The sequence below is a fragment of the Pteropus medius genome, unplaced genomic scaffold (genome assembly GCF_902729225.1).
Source record: "Pteropus medius unplaced genomic scaffold, Ma_sr-lr_union100, whole genome shotgun sequence".
NCBI classification, from domain to species: Eukaryota; Metazoa; Chordata; class Mammalia; order Chiroptera; family Pteropodidae; genus Pteropus; species Pteropus medius.
The window spans coordinates 1,159,428-1,172,105 of record NW_024342538.1 but is presented as its reverse complement, the minus strand read 5'-3'; the positions used below and the strand labels follow the sequence as shown (position 1 = coordinate 1,172,105).

The following is a 12,678-nucleotide window of genomic DNA, read 5'->3' as shown; positions in this document are numbered from 1 at the left end:
GCCAATGTTTTGACAATACTGCAGGAGTGAAAATTAAGAACCTTTATATATGGACTGGTGAATTGTAAGTATTTATAAGACAGAAATAAGTGCTCATAAAAAGTCAATTTACAAATTTAAAATAAAACACAGAATGTTTTGCCATGAGAATGGATATCTGTGAATGTAATTCTATGTAAATATCTGCACACTTATGCAACACTCAAACACTCAGAAGACTTACAGACTTCTGCATAGTGTTATTGCCTGTTTGCTCAATTCTCTACTATTAAAATATTTATGTTAAATTAAAATAGAAATAGACTGCTGACACATATTTTAAGAATAGGATTGTAGACACTGAATTGGGATCCAAGGTAAAAAAGATAAATGAGAACAAAAAAGGTTAGCACTGGGTGAAAAATGTTTTTTAGTCTTCGTGTTATGTCACAGTGATGGAGTGTAAGGTGCAGAGGCAGCAATGGTTTAATCAACCCAGCTTCCTAAAAAAATCTCTTTCTGTTTCTTTGCTGAAGGCTTAATAAGAAAGTTAAGACTGTCCTCTAGGGTAGCAGGTGAGATGAAGCAACCTTTGCTCATGACGGCTTTCCAGATCATTGGCAGGATTGACTCATCAACTCAAAGGAGCAGGCAGGCAGATAGAAATTCAGAGCCTATTATCTGACTTCTCTTTCCTACTGATCTAAGGAGGAACGAAGCTCTCAATCTGTTTTTCCCATGGTGTTATGACCCGTGTTTACTTTCAGACTACAAATAGTATTGCATCCAAGGTGCATATAGGTACATGAATCTGCAGTCTTTTCTAGGGAAAGACTTCCTCAAGGAAGTGCTCCAAGAGGAGCCCCAGTTAGTAAGGCGAAGGGAGAATTGGGTATTGAGCAATGTGAGCTATCAGGCAAAGACAACAATGAGAACAATGGGCCAGGTGAGAAACAACTTGTGAAGACAGAGCTACACCTAACTTCAGTGTTGCTGGAACATAAACTGTGGGGCAGAGGCTGGTGAAAATTGAGGCTAGAGTGTCCACCAAGGGCCAGATCACAGAACCTTTTGTATTTTTAGCCAAGGAGCTTGGATTTGAACCTATGAGCCAGTAGAGAGCCTTCGAAAGTAATGCTGACATTCGATTCGGATAGACAGAATGCTGGAAGGATACACACAGAGAAGGAAACCATTCTGAATTCCATATGAAACTAGTCCTAGGCATTTTACAAAGTTTACTGAAGAATCAGTAAAATTGATAAGAGAAATGATAAAAGTACAAATCAAGCAATTGTGTAAACTCAGGGTTAGAACAATGGCTCTGATTTATGGCAGGGAGTTGAAGATAGATTCAAGGGCCAGGATTTCTTCTGGATGAGTTATTTCTGCCAACAGATCTTGCAATTCAGAGTCACCTGAAGACAAATTTTCTTTGTTTTAAAGGAACATGTCCTGAATTAAGGTCTCCTTATCCCCTCACCTTTGGTCTTTCTTCCCTTAATGCAATTTTACACACTGTGATCTGATTTATCTTTCAAAGCACAACTGTGATCACGCTCTTGTTACAAAACCACCATTGACTCAAATCCCTTATTTAACTAGTTTCTAAAAATAAAATCTAGATTTTTCAGTCTTCAGCTCTCTGGTTCCAAGCTAAGGTTCTTGCATAATCTCTCATTATTCCTTTTCAGATATCATATATTACACCCAAACTAAACAACTCTTTGCTTCTTCTAATATCCTGTGTGCTTCCGACCATGGTGAATTGTGACCATGTCCACAGTGTACTTGTCACCTGTGCACATTCACTTTCTGTCATCTCTTAGGAATCAGCTTAGGTGTTTGCTCCACCATGATGTCTTCCCTCCTTCTTCTCCCCTCTTCATGTATGTTGTCTATACCTGTCTCATAGTTCCTTGAATTTTCTACCTGGTGTTGTATCCCTAGCCTAAGCTCATTTAGAGAGAGAAGATAAGATCATACCCTTTTCATCATCGTAAATTCCATTTTTTTATCTTTCATATAGAAAAGGCTTGTACACCCTTTAAGGCTTATTTCACTTATTATGTCTCTAAAGTATTTTTCTGACATTCTTTTCCCCACCATGGAAGAATTTATCACCCACCCTTGATGCCTCTATAAAATTTTGTTCATTCCATTATAACCCCGAAAGTGTAAGTGTTAATTAAATATGGAAGTTCAGTTCATATAAGTGGTACTCTTCTTTTCCCCCTCAAATCAAATTCTGACGATGAGAAGCAATGGTATGGAATCTGAAAAACATGGACTCATTCCAGACATGCAAAGATACCACAATTGATATCTTTTATGTAAGTGTAATCAACTCCATGGGTGATGCCAATGTTCAGGGGCCTGAAACTTTGTCCATTTGATGGTTATTCCGTATATCTTTCTTCTGATTGGCCATGGAAAAGTTCTCATACCTGGGATCAAACATTGCTGGCATTGATCCTCCTTCTTCCCTCATCATTGTTCCTCAGTCTCACAATTATTCTCTGAAACACAAAGCTTTCAAATACATGTAGAGTAGTTCCACTCCATTTTCACTTGACTGATCAGAATATCATTCTTTGGGATTAATTTATTTCTCAGAATCTCTACAAGTGTCGTTTATTTGAAGAAAAAAAAATTGTTACAAACTGACTCTATAGCAATTTGAAAAAAATTAGGATTACACTAATTCTTAGAGTGTGTAGGCTTATTTTATCAAGAGGGATTTTTAATGAATACGTTATACAGGTGCCATATCTACATAGGTTAGTGTCAGATGAGAAATTGCCTTGAGCGATTGTCTCAAACTTCAGTTAGCATTAGAGACACGTATTAGGCATGATTTTAAGGCTGGAACCTGGGTGACATGAGTGAGGCACTCATTTGAAGTGCAAATTTTAAGATGGATTGAATCGTGTCGGTATTTAAAACTAGGTATTTTTGTCATTTTAAAAATTAATTTTGATATGAAAATAAAATATATGAAACTATTGTTTATCTTGCTTACTGAGTTTTGTAGCATCCACCTTAATTTTTCATCTGAGATGAGTGCCTCACTCACCTCACAGTAGCCTTGGTTTTTCTTGGTTTATAGTATAGACATACTAAGGCTTACACTCCTTTCATCTGCTTCACCCCTGGACCTTCAAAAACAGGAGACCCACTCACATATCATGCCTGATGGCATCTCTGCATAGTTTATCAAGATCAATGTATTCAGTGTGCACTTTTACTCATGAGTAACTCTTGATGAACTATGTTTTATTATGGGTCTCTGGGTACTACATTAACTACACTGAGATACCCGAACAGTCCAAATTGGTAGACCTCTTTGTTTGTGAAATCCAGAGTGTGTTTCAGCTAGTAATGAGAGCGAAAGGATTGACATGTTTGTAAGAATTGTATAATTCCTCAGGGTGAAGGGGACTCACTGTAAGAAAGTAAAATAATTTCTGCTTCTGGTACAGTGGTCTATAAGACACTTGTTTTGCTTAAAAGATTAATTCTTTATAAAAAAATTATTATCCATCTCTACTTTTTTAATTCACATATATCCAATGGTGTTAGGTAAGGAGCATGTTTAATCTCTAAAGACCGTAGCACATGGCAGTGGGCTTTTTCAATGACCTCTGCTATACAGCACTGTACCTAGCTACTTAGAAATGAAAATTAATATTAAACGCATGAATTCAAGGGCATCTGTCCAATTTCTCAGGTGGATTTCCCCAGTGCCTTTAAAATCTAATAATAGTTCACACAGTACAAGCACTCATGGAGCTTTCCATCCAGCTTATTAATCATTGGTGTCCTATGATTTTTTTTTTTTTACAGAGCTTATAACCTACCTCTAATAATGCGGGGAAATGTCATAGCAGCTAATGTTTAATCTTCGAGTACTTTTTTATTTGAATCAGATAAAGATTTGCTTTTTGGGAACTTTAAGCATAAGCAAAAAGTTATATTTTTATATACAGCATAAATGTCAGTAAAAGGATCGAGAATCAGAGATTGTTAGGATCGTCGGAAATCATATTTTGCAATGCTTTAATTTCACAGATAGGGAACTGAGACCACAAAGGTAATACTGTTATTATAACCTGTTCTTACTCTCCTTAGGTATACTTATGTGTGGCATTTGGCTTTATTTAATGAAAAAGCATATGGATGGATGTGTATATATATATCTCCATACTCATCTTCTTGATTTATTATTATTAAAAAATAATAAATGCCCTCATGTGGTATTGAGCTAAGTACTATATATAATAAGTTAAATAGACAAGATTTCTCTGTTTTTTCTCCATGTGTTTTTAAATCACTTCAAGTCTCAAGTCAAGAGAATTTTTTTCCATTTCTTCTTTCATATATAAATATTTCTCCTAACAATTAGGATTAATTCAATTTTAGAACAAAATATGGGTATTGCAAAGGAAGAAAGAGTAAGATAAAGCAGAACAGTTAGGGTTTGGAGGACATATAGACATTTGAGTCAAAAACATCAGATTTTTTGAACTGTAGTCTTATTATTTCATTTCTATTCTGGCATACTGGGTAACAGTAAGATATGGGTAAAGGGGCTGGAATCATAACAGCCTATATCATTCCAGTATCTTCTGTCTTCTAGCATGAATTTGTTTTGTTTGAGACTTTATTGTGCAAAAACTCCATGCCTTCAGAAGGGAACCTTTAGAATATTCCTACTGTTTATGGAAGATTTTCCATTTGTTAGGCCAAATGAAAAATAATTTATTTAATGCTATTTATTCAGGATTTGAGGCACTTGTTATATAATAGTGTACATGACTCTTAAGGAGTTAGATTCTTATAGAATAAGAAGCAATCCTTAAGAGGGAAATTCAGCCTGTGACTCTTGCTTTATGGATGGTGTATTGGTACTATACTAACGAGGACCTATAACTAAATGCTTCTCATATTAGACACCATGTGATCTCATGGTCTGAAAGTATAGGAGCGGAAATGAGGTAACAGGAATCACACTTCTACTAGTATTCATATAACCTACAGGGAGTATCCAAAAACAGGATGCAGAATGAAAACTTTGTCCTGCCTCCTCCAGACTATTAGGGAATCTCTGAGTTGAAACTTGATTTTTACTTAGGACATATCCTTCAAACACCTATTATATTGATAATTGAAACTACAGTAAATGAAGTGATTAACCATGCCCGTGTAAGTACAGCCTAAAGGTACATGCAATCATTAATATCCTCACATGAAATTCTCTTTTGTCTATACTATAAAAGGCTTTGCTTTGTAGAAACCATGATAAAGAGATTGTAAACATGGCCATTAAACATTAAAGGACTTTCATATAATTCCCCTGTGAACGTACTTGACATGTGAATTGGAGCATAATAGAAACATGCAGAACCTTCTTTCTTCCAGGCCCTGAGTATGCAGAAACATGTGACATGAGGTTCTTTCTGTTTTTTTTTTCTTTTATTTGATTAGTTTATTGGTGAGGCCTGCTAGGGCATATTATAACTTAATTATAAGTTTCCGAGGAACTTAGTTGCCAGGAGAGTGACAAAGTACTTATAAAATCTAAGAAACCTGACAAGACGAGGAACTAGCAAAATCTTCTGGCTCATTCGTACAAAATGCACCTTGGATAATGCATGGAAGGGAGAGGAAACATGCATTTTAACTATGGTTTATGAACTCTTCTCATATCCATCAACAGAATTTTGAAACGTGATGTCCTCTCTCATGCATTTTAAGTTGATAGTTTAAATTTATCATTATGAGTTTATAAAGTTACAAAGGTTTTAAATTCCTATATATTGCAGATATTTACAATAAAACTTACGTTTTTAAATGGAATTCAGTAGTCTCTAAACACCATTTATATGGAAACTCAAAATGAAATAGAGGACCACGAATTATATGGAAAAGAAGATTTGTTTAGTAAATGATATTAGGAAAATTAGCTTATTATGTGGAGAAAAATAGAACAGATTTCCTATCCACAGCCATGTATAATGTGTGACTCCAGATGAATTACTGCCTTAAATGTGAAAGGTAACATTATAAAGTTAATAAAACAGTTCATAGATTATTTTTATTATTTAAGTTTGAAAAGGGAATTTTCTATGGATTGAATATTTGTGTCCCCTCGAAATTCATATGTTGAAACCTAATCCCCAAAGTGATGGTATTTGGAGGTGGTGGCCTTTGGAAAGTGATTAGGTTTTAAAGAGTGGAACCCTCATGAATGAAATTTGTGTCTTTACAAAAGAGAACCCAGAGAGCTCTTGCTCTCTTCCTGCCATGTGAGGACACAAGGAGAAATCAACAGTCTGCAACCCAGAAGTTCCTCACTAGAACCTGACCGCGCTGTCACCCTGATCTCAGATTTTCAGCCTCCAGAACTGTGAGAAATAAATTTATGTCGTTTATTCCCATCTGGTCTATGTTATATTGTTATAGCAGCCTGAACAAAGACAAAGTTTTGAAACAAAATTCCAAAAACATCAAATACAAGGAAGAAACTGGATGAATTGAATTATACTAAAATTAAGGATTTTTTTTTAAAACTAAAGATACCATAGATAATAGTAACAGAAAGGTGACAGAATGAGAGAAGATACTTGCAGTGTCTAAAACAAAGATAAATAGATAATTTTTCAAATAGATAAGCATATAAAATAGTAACCTCAGTTGAAAGATTGGGAAGGAATATGAAGTGCCATTCTACAGAAGTGAGAAACCCAACAGGCTAACAGGTCTGTGAGTCATAGAAATGAAAATTAAAAGCACGATGAGATATTTTTCATCTGTTAGACTGACAAAGTTATATAGCTCGATAATATCAAGTATTTGTCGGAATTTGGGGAGAAGGGAACTCTCAGGCTCTGTCGGTGGGTGTCTAGACTGGTGTAGTCATTCTGGAAAGCAAACTGGTGGTATTTAGTCAAGGTACAATAGAGCTACACGACTCGTGGACCCGGTAGTTTTGCTGGTATCCCAAAGAGAATTATACACAGGTCTGTGCGTGGATATATACAAAGATATTTGTTGCAATTTTTATTTTATTTTATTTTTTCTGTGGGAGGGATTTGGATACAGTTTTGTCCATTACTAGATTAGGTAAACATGGTAGATGTGGTCATTAGACAGAATGGACTATGTCCACATATGGCAAAATTCTGAGTGAAAAAAGTGAGAAAAAGAAGGAAATCTATAACCTAAAATCATTTACCTAAATTAAAAAATACATGTACACAAAGGGATACATAGCTTACCTGTAATAATGAATAAGGGGATACATGTTAAACCCATTACAATGGTTCTCTTTGGTGGGAGGATAATGGGAGAGCAAATTGGTGTTAAAAGAGAATAAATAAGTATGTGTAGAATCAAAAGGGGCTTTACAAAGACTAATAATTCCTATAGGCTATGAATTGAAGAATATGATCAATGCTACTCTTTGCATTTGAGATTTCTCTAACAAGGATGGAGGAAAGGGCTCTGCAATTTTGGACTTGAGTCTTGTCAATACATTCTCTTTCAATGTCTCACTTCAGACTGTTGTCTATTGGGTCTTTTAAAGTGAGTATAAAATATTAGACTTACCAACTAATTTAACAAAAATGTAATTCTGATGCTTGCGATAGTTCTTCTAGCTTTAACTATTTTGGTGTAGAAAACATGGCAGAGTGGAAAGAGAATGGACTTTAGAACCAGCTCTATCTAGTATTGAGCACGGCTCTACCACTTATCCCAGTGTGGCCACAGGAAAGGCACTTCACTTCTCTGCATCTCATTTTTTCATCTATAATATAGAGCTACCAATACCTACCTTGTTGAATTTCAAGGATCAATGATGTTTATACAGTGTTTGGCCATCAATGAAAGGGGGACAATATCGCTGTTGCTGCTGTTGTTGTTAGCATAGATTATTTTATATGACACAGAAATGTGCCAACAGTAGACTGGCCTGCTTTGTTACATTTATTATATGTTATAAACAGTAATGAAAACATTAGCAAGTAAAATATTCGAACCCAATAAAAGGGAACTTTCCCTTAATTCAACATGACATGCTTTTATGGAATACCTACTATGCTCTACACACAGTGCTAGAGGCCAGAGTGGAGTAGGAAGGAGAAGAGGGAAGTAACAGGGAATGGCCAGAGTCTGGGTCTGTCTTTGTCTCAGCCTGAGAATGCTGACGGATAGATCCACAGGGCAACAAAGGTAATGCAAAATGGACTCAGATTGTAAATATTCATGGCTCTTCTTTCTTTTTCTGTTTTCTGTGATCTTCACCAAACACTATATTGTTATGAGTGGTAGTATGGCTGCTGTAGGCAACTAATTCCTTTTCTAAACAAATATTTTATTAGTGCCTACTCTGTGTGTGCTAATCACTAAAGTGGATTTAATGGTGAACAACTATACACTCTACCAGAAACAGATATGAAATATCTTGTTCAAGAGTGGTGATTTAGTGATTGTTCACTTTGGCGATTTGGCATCATAGTCTGAACTAACTGAAGAAACTTACACATTTCTTAATTATTGAGAGTTTATCAAATGTGTCCCATTGTGGCATTACTGCATGTTGGGAAGGAATCTTGTCTAATATTTTGTATGGAAATTCAGAGAGGAAGCATCCATTTCTCTGATCATATTTTGAATAAATGTATTTATTTAAATTAGTTTCAAGTATACAGTACATTGGTTAGACATCTGTAATGTTCATAAAACGATCCCCCCAATTGCTCCCTCCCTCCCCTAGCCCTCCACTTAGCCATCATATTGATGCTAACTGTGTTCCCTCTTCTCTGATCATTTATAGTAGGTTCTCTTGGCTGATTGATTATCTCAGTCACTCTCAATCTCTCTCCCTCTTTTTCTTCCCTCTCTATCTCTCAATTTTTTTATATTCTTTCTTCCTTATCTTTATATATGACTTCCTCACGCTTAAATGTACAAAATTTTTAAAATCTTCAGGAAAAGGTGTGGTTAATAAAAATAATATTTACCATTGTAATTTACAAAGCATATACATGTTCGTTTTCTCATTTGCACCTCAAAGTAGACTTTTATACATGTAGCATCATGTTATAGGGGTCAAGACACACATCAAATTTGGACTTGAACTCCAAATACACTCTTATGGATGTTTCTGCTTTTCAAAATGACCCTCGACTAGGGGGGAAAAGCCCGCTTCATATTTTTACTTACGACTATTCATTAAATTACTAAAGTAAAAACAGGTTTCGTAGACGATTGAAAACTTCATAAACTACTAAAGTTGAAATATCCTTTTGCCTTTTCTTTTCTCCTTCCTTTTTCTCCCACAGTATCTTTACTCCAAAGATAACCCCATGACGATGTGCATTTGATCCATCCCTTCTTCCTTCTTTGGGCCCTTACACCGTAAGTATTGTCTTCCTTCTCTTTGTATTTCCAATTTTTCTCCACTAGGTACTTTTTTGTCATCAAACATGCTCAAACATTTACTTTCCCAAATAGGAAAGATTTCTTATCCCATATGCATCCTCGTCTATGTCCTTTATTCTTCAAATAGTCTAAGCATCTTGAAATTGATAGCTATAGCATCTCAAAACAATCTAGTCTCAACTTTTGTCTCTCTTTTCTCCTCAAATCTTTGCAAAGTGGTTTCTTTTCCCACCAGTCTACTGAAACCACTCTCTGTAAGGTTTACCTATTAACTCTGTTGGTCCAAGTTTACCTGCCTTAAGCATGGTCTATTGTATCAGGTGGTATGACTGTTACTGCTCTTATGATTTGTCCATGTACATGATACTGTGGGTAGGTTGATAGCATCTAAACATTGATTTCTTTTAGTGCCTCTTACTTGGTGCCCTAATTCACAACGCAGAGTACTAACCACTATACGATCACGGCTGGTGCCCTAATTCAGCAGGAAGTTTTCCAAATGAAATGAAATAACTCCCCTAAAAAGGAAGAAACAACAAAACAATGAATCTTATAGAGGAAAGATTCTAGTTGCCTAATGTTATCCAGCTATTCAAGTGAACTTGAGCAAATAATGTTTCCTCTCTGAATTTTGATTTTTTTTCACAGCAAAACCTAGTCTAGTTTACAGGATTGTTATGTGGGTTAAATGACAGACCGTGTGAAATAATCTGTAATGTCTAAAGTATAGAATACACTTATGCTTGGACTCCCAGACTATTTAGCCTAAAATAGTGCCCATCAATGGTTCTAGTAGTTATCTATACTTGCATGATGAACCATGGCAATGACCTGCTAGAAGACTCTTTGCATGGCCAAGGGGCCTCCTGAGTAAAACACCTGCAAATGGAAGTTAAAACAGGTATAACAAGCTTGACCCAGTGGCTTAGCCTTAGTTATTGAAGGAGAGGAGTGGTTTCTAAGGACAGTTTGGAAGCTGTTATTCAGTATTTCCCTGGTCCGATCCCCTTTGAGTTGATGTCAGAATCCCAAGTAGAGAGAGGAAGGCAGATATAAATGCAAAGGGCTGTTTCACTATTCAGATGTGTGTTCTCTCTAACAGAGTGTAATACAAAGAGAAGTTAAACATTATCTCCCATTCATTACAGACAATTTTAATGACTTAAGGGTTCTAGTGCACTAGTGGCGGAGCCCAGTAGGAGGTGGAGAGAGTGTTTATGAGGGACTAGTGGCTGGCACAAGACCAAGAGCTCTGGAGGAACACTACCATGTTCAGCAAGATAGAGTGGCAGGGCCTGTCAGAGGCAGCAATGTTCAATGAACATGGTGTACATAGCTGACTGGACTTGTTTATGAGAAAATGTGAGTTTCCCTTTGAGAATTCCCAGAAATATTTGAGAATATGGGGATCTGAATCAGAGGCTGAGGTCCTTCTGCCATGAGTATGTAAGGTAAGAGGATAAGAGTCGGTATTCATTCAGCTGGTCCTGACAATCTGCTGAGTCCTAGAAAAACAATGAGTTACAGATGTAAGCTACTATTTTATTACCAATCAGTCCATTTATATTTCTTCGGATATAGTTTTTGTTTACTTGCACAAATACAGGAAGCATCATTCGCATCATTATCTGTGTGAATGACATCCCTTTGAATTATGTAGCCCTGGAGGTCACCTATTCTCATTAGGTGATTGGATTTTTCTCTACTCTCTCTGTTGCCACCTAGATCTTACCTTCTTTATGACATGCACTATAATCATGAATATTTTATGTAAAATTCAGGCGTCCCCTCCAAAGAGGAATATCTTGGGAGATGTGTATTTAAAATTATGTAATAAGCATTCAGCCTGACATCGTCCCATTTATAGCTAGAATAAAATCCAAACCTCCCAAGGTTTAGAATTTCAATAAATGACAGTTTTACTCCTTGGCCTCTTATTCTTCAGAGCTTTATCATCAGGGCAAATTGAGAAGGCAGTTCATGGTGATATTTTAAGGTCCATGTGGAGTCCTCACCCTCTGCCCAAGTAAATTGAATGAACATGATGCAATCACTTCTTTTTTAATATCTTGATTTATCCATATTAAAGACACCACTATCAACTAGAGCTGGAAAATATCATTGAAAGCAGTTCCCTAGTTGTGAACATTATGCTGTCTTCCTTCTAATTCCTACTATAACCAAATAATCGGTATGACAAAACACTTGGAGTTGCAAGTTAGTAAAATTCAAATGAACCTAGGATATATTTCAAGAAGCAAGTCAGTCTTATACAGAAATTAAGCAGGCTTCATGTAGTGGTACAGAAATTGATCTTATAAATGACTATCATAGCAATATTGTGAAGTCATAAGGTAGGCTGCTTTCTACCAACTAAAATGAAAAAAATAAATAAATAAAAATAACCATCCATCACACAGCGATTCTGGTTGAATTCCTCAGTTAATGTATTATTATAATGCAACATGGAATTGTGTTTCAGTTTAAGGTAAATATCTTTTGTTGTAGCAGCCTCTGAGAAAGTGTGTATCTGCCTAAATTTGCATGTAAACAAACTTGACAAGAAATTATTAAAAATGAATTTACATTTAAATTTAGAACTTTAAATAAATATTTCAAAAAGCCATCCAGGTTTATTTGTGAGAATACGTTTAATAACAAAGACACTTGAATTACATGTTGGAATGGTTCTGAAAAATATATAACCCCTTTCAATAGCTAGTTATCCAAGAATTACCTAAGAGAATAAAAGTACTATCTTTTAATCTATGGTAAATAGTCACTTACTGTGTATGTGCAGTATTCTTTTGTCAAGTCTTTCTAGAATAATATCTTTAGAAATATATGAGTGCTATATTTAGCTAATTTTCATTAATAAAGCATGAACCAAGTAGAAATTTTACCACACAAAATAGAACATTTTTTTTTCTGTTTTGCATATCTTCTGGAAGAATATCATCATTCTTAATTTAATATTTCAGAACCTACTCAGGGCATGTGATGGTAATATTAAAACAGCAGATCATTTATTGCTAATTACCTTTAGTAGTTGGTATCTTTGCTGAGTTTTTGAGTACTTAAGTCTGTCTCTCCAATTCTTTAATATATTGTGATAAATTTAGAATTTAGCATTAGGGGGATTCTGTGTTCAGAGTAACACATGTGTTCAGTTTCTGCTACTTCTTTTGTCTTGCAAATGATTTATGCAAATGAACAAATATCTGCTTTCTCATTCAGTACTTTTCAGAATTT

General features: G+C 35.5%; 1 long non-coding RNA gene across 1 annotated transcript in view; it reads left to right on the top strand.

Moving 5' to 3' along the window:
• Positions 1–9,400, top strand: part of LOC120605443 (uncharacterized) — a 94,325-nt gene extending 84,925 nt beyond the window's left edge. Inside the window, exon 3 of the long non-coding RNA XR_005653631.1 lies at positions 9,327–9,400. This is a non-coding gene — a long non-coding RNA (uncharacterized LOC120605443). The remainder of the gene's footprint in view (positions 1–9,326) is intronic.
• The last annotated feature ends 3,278 nt before the right edge of the window (positions 9,401–12,678 follow it).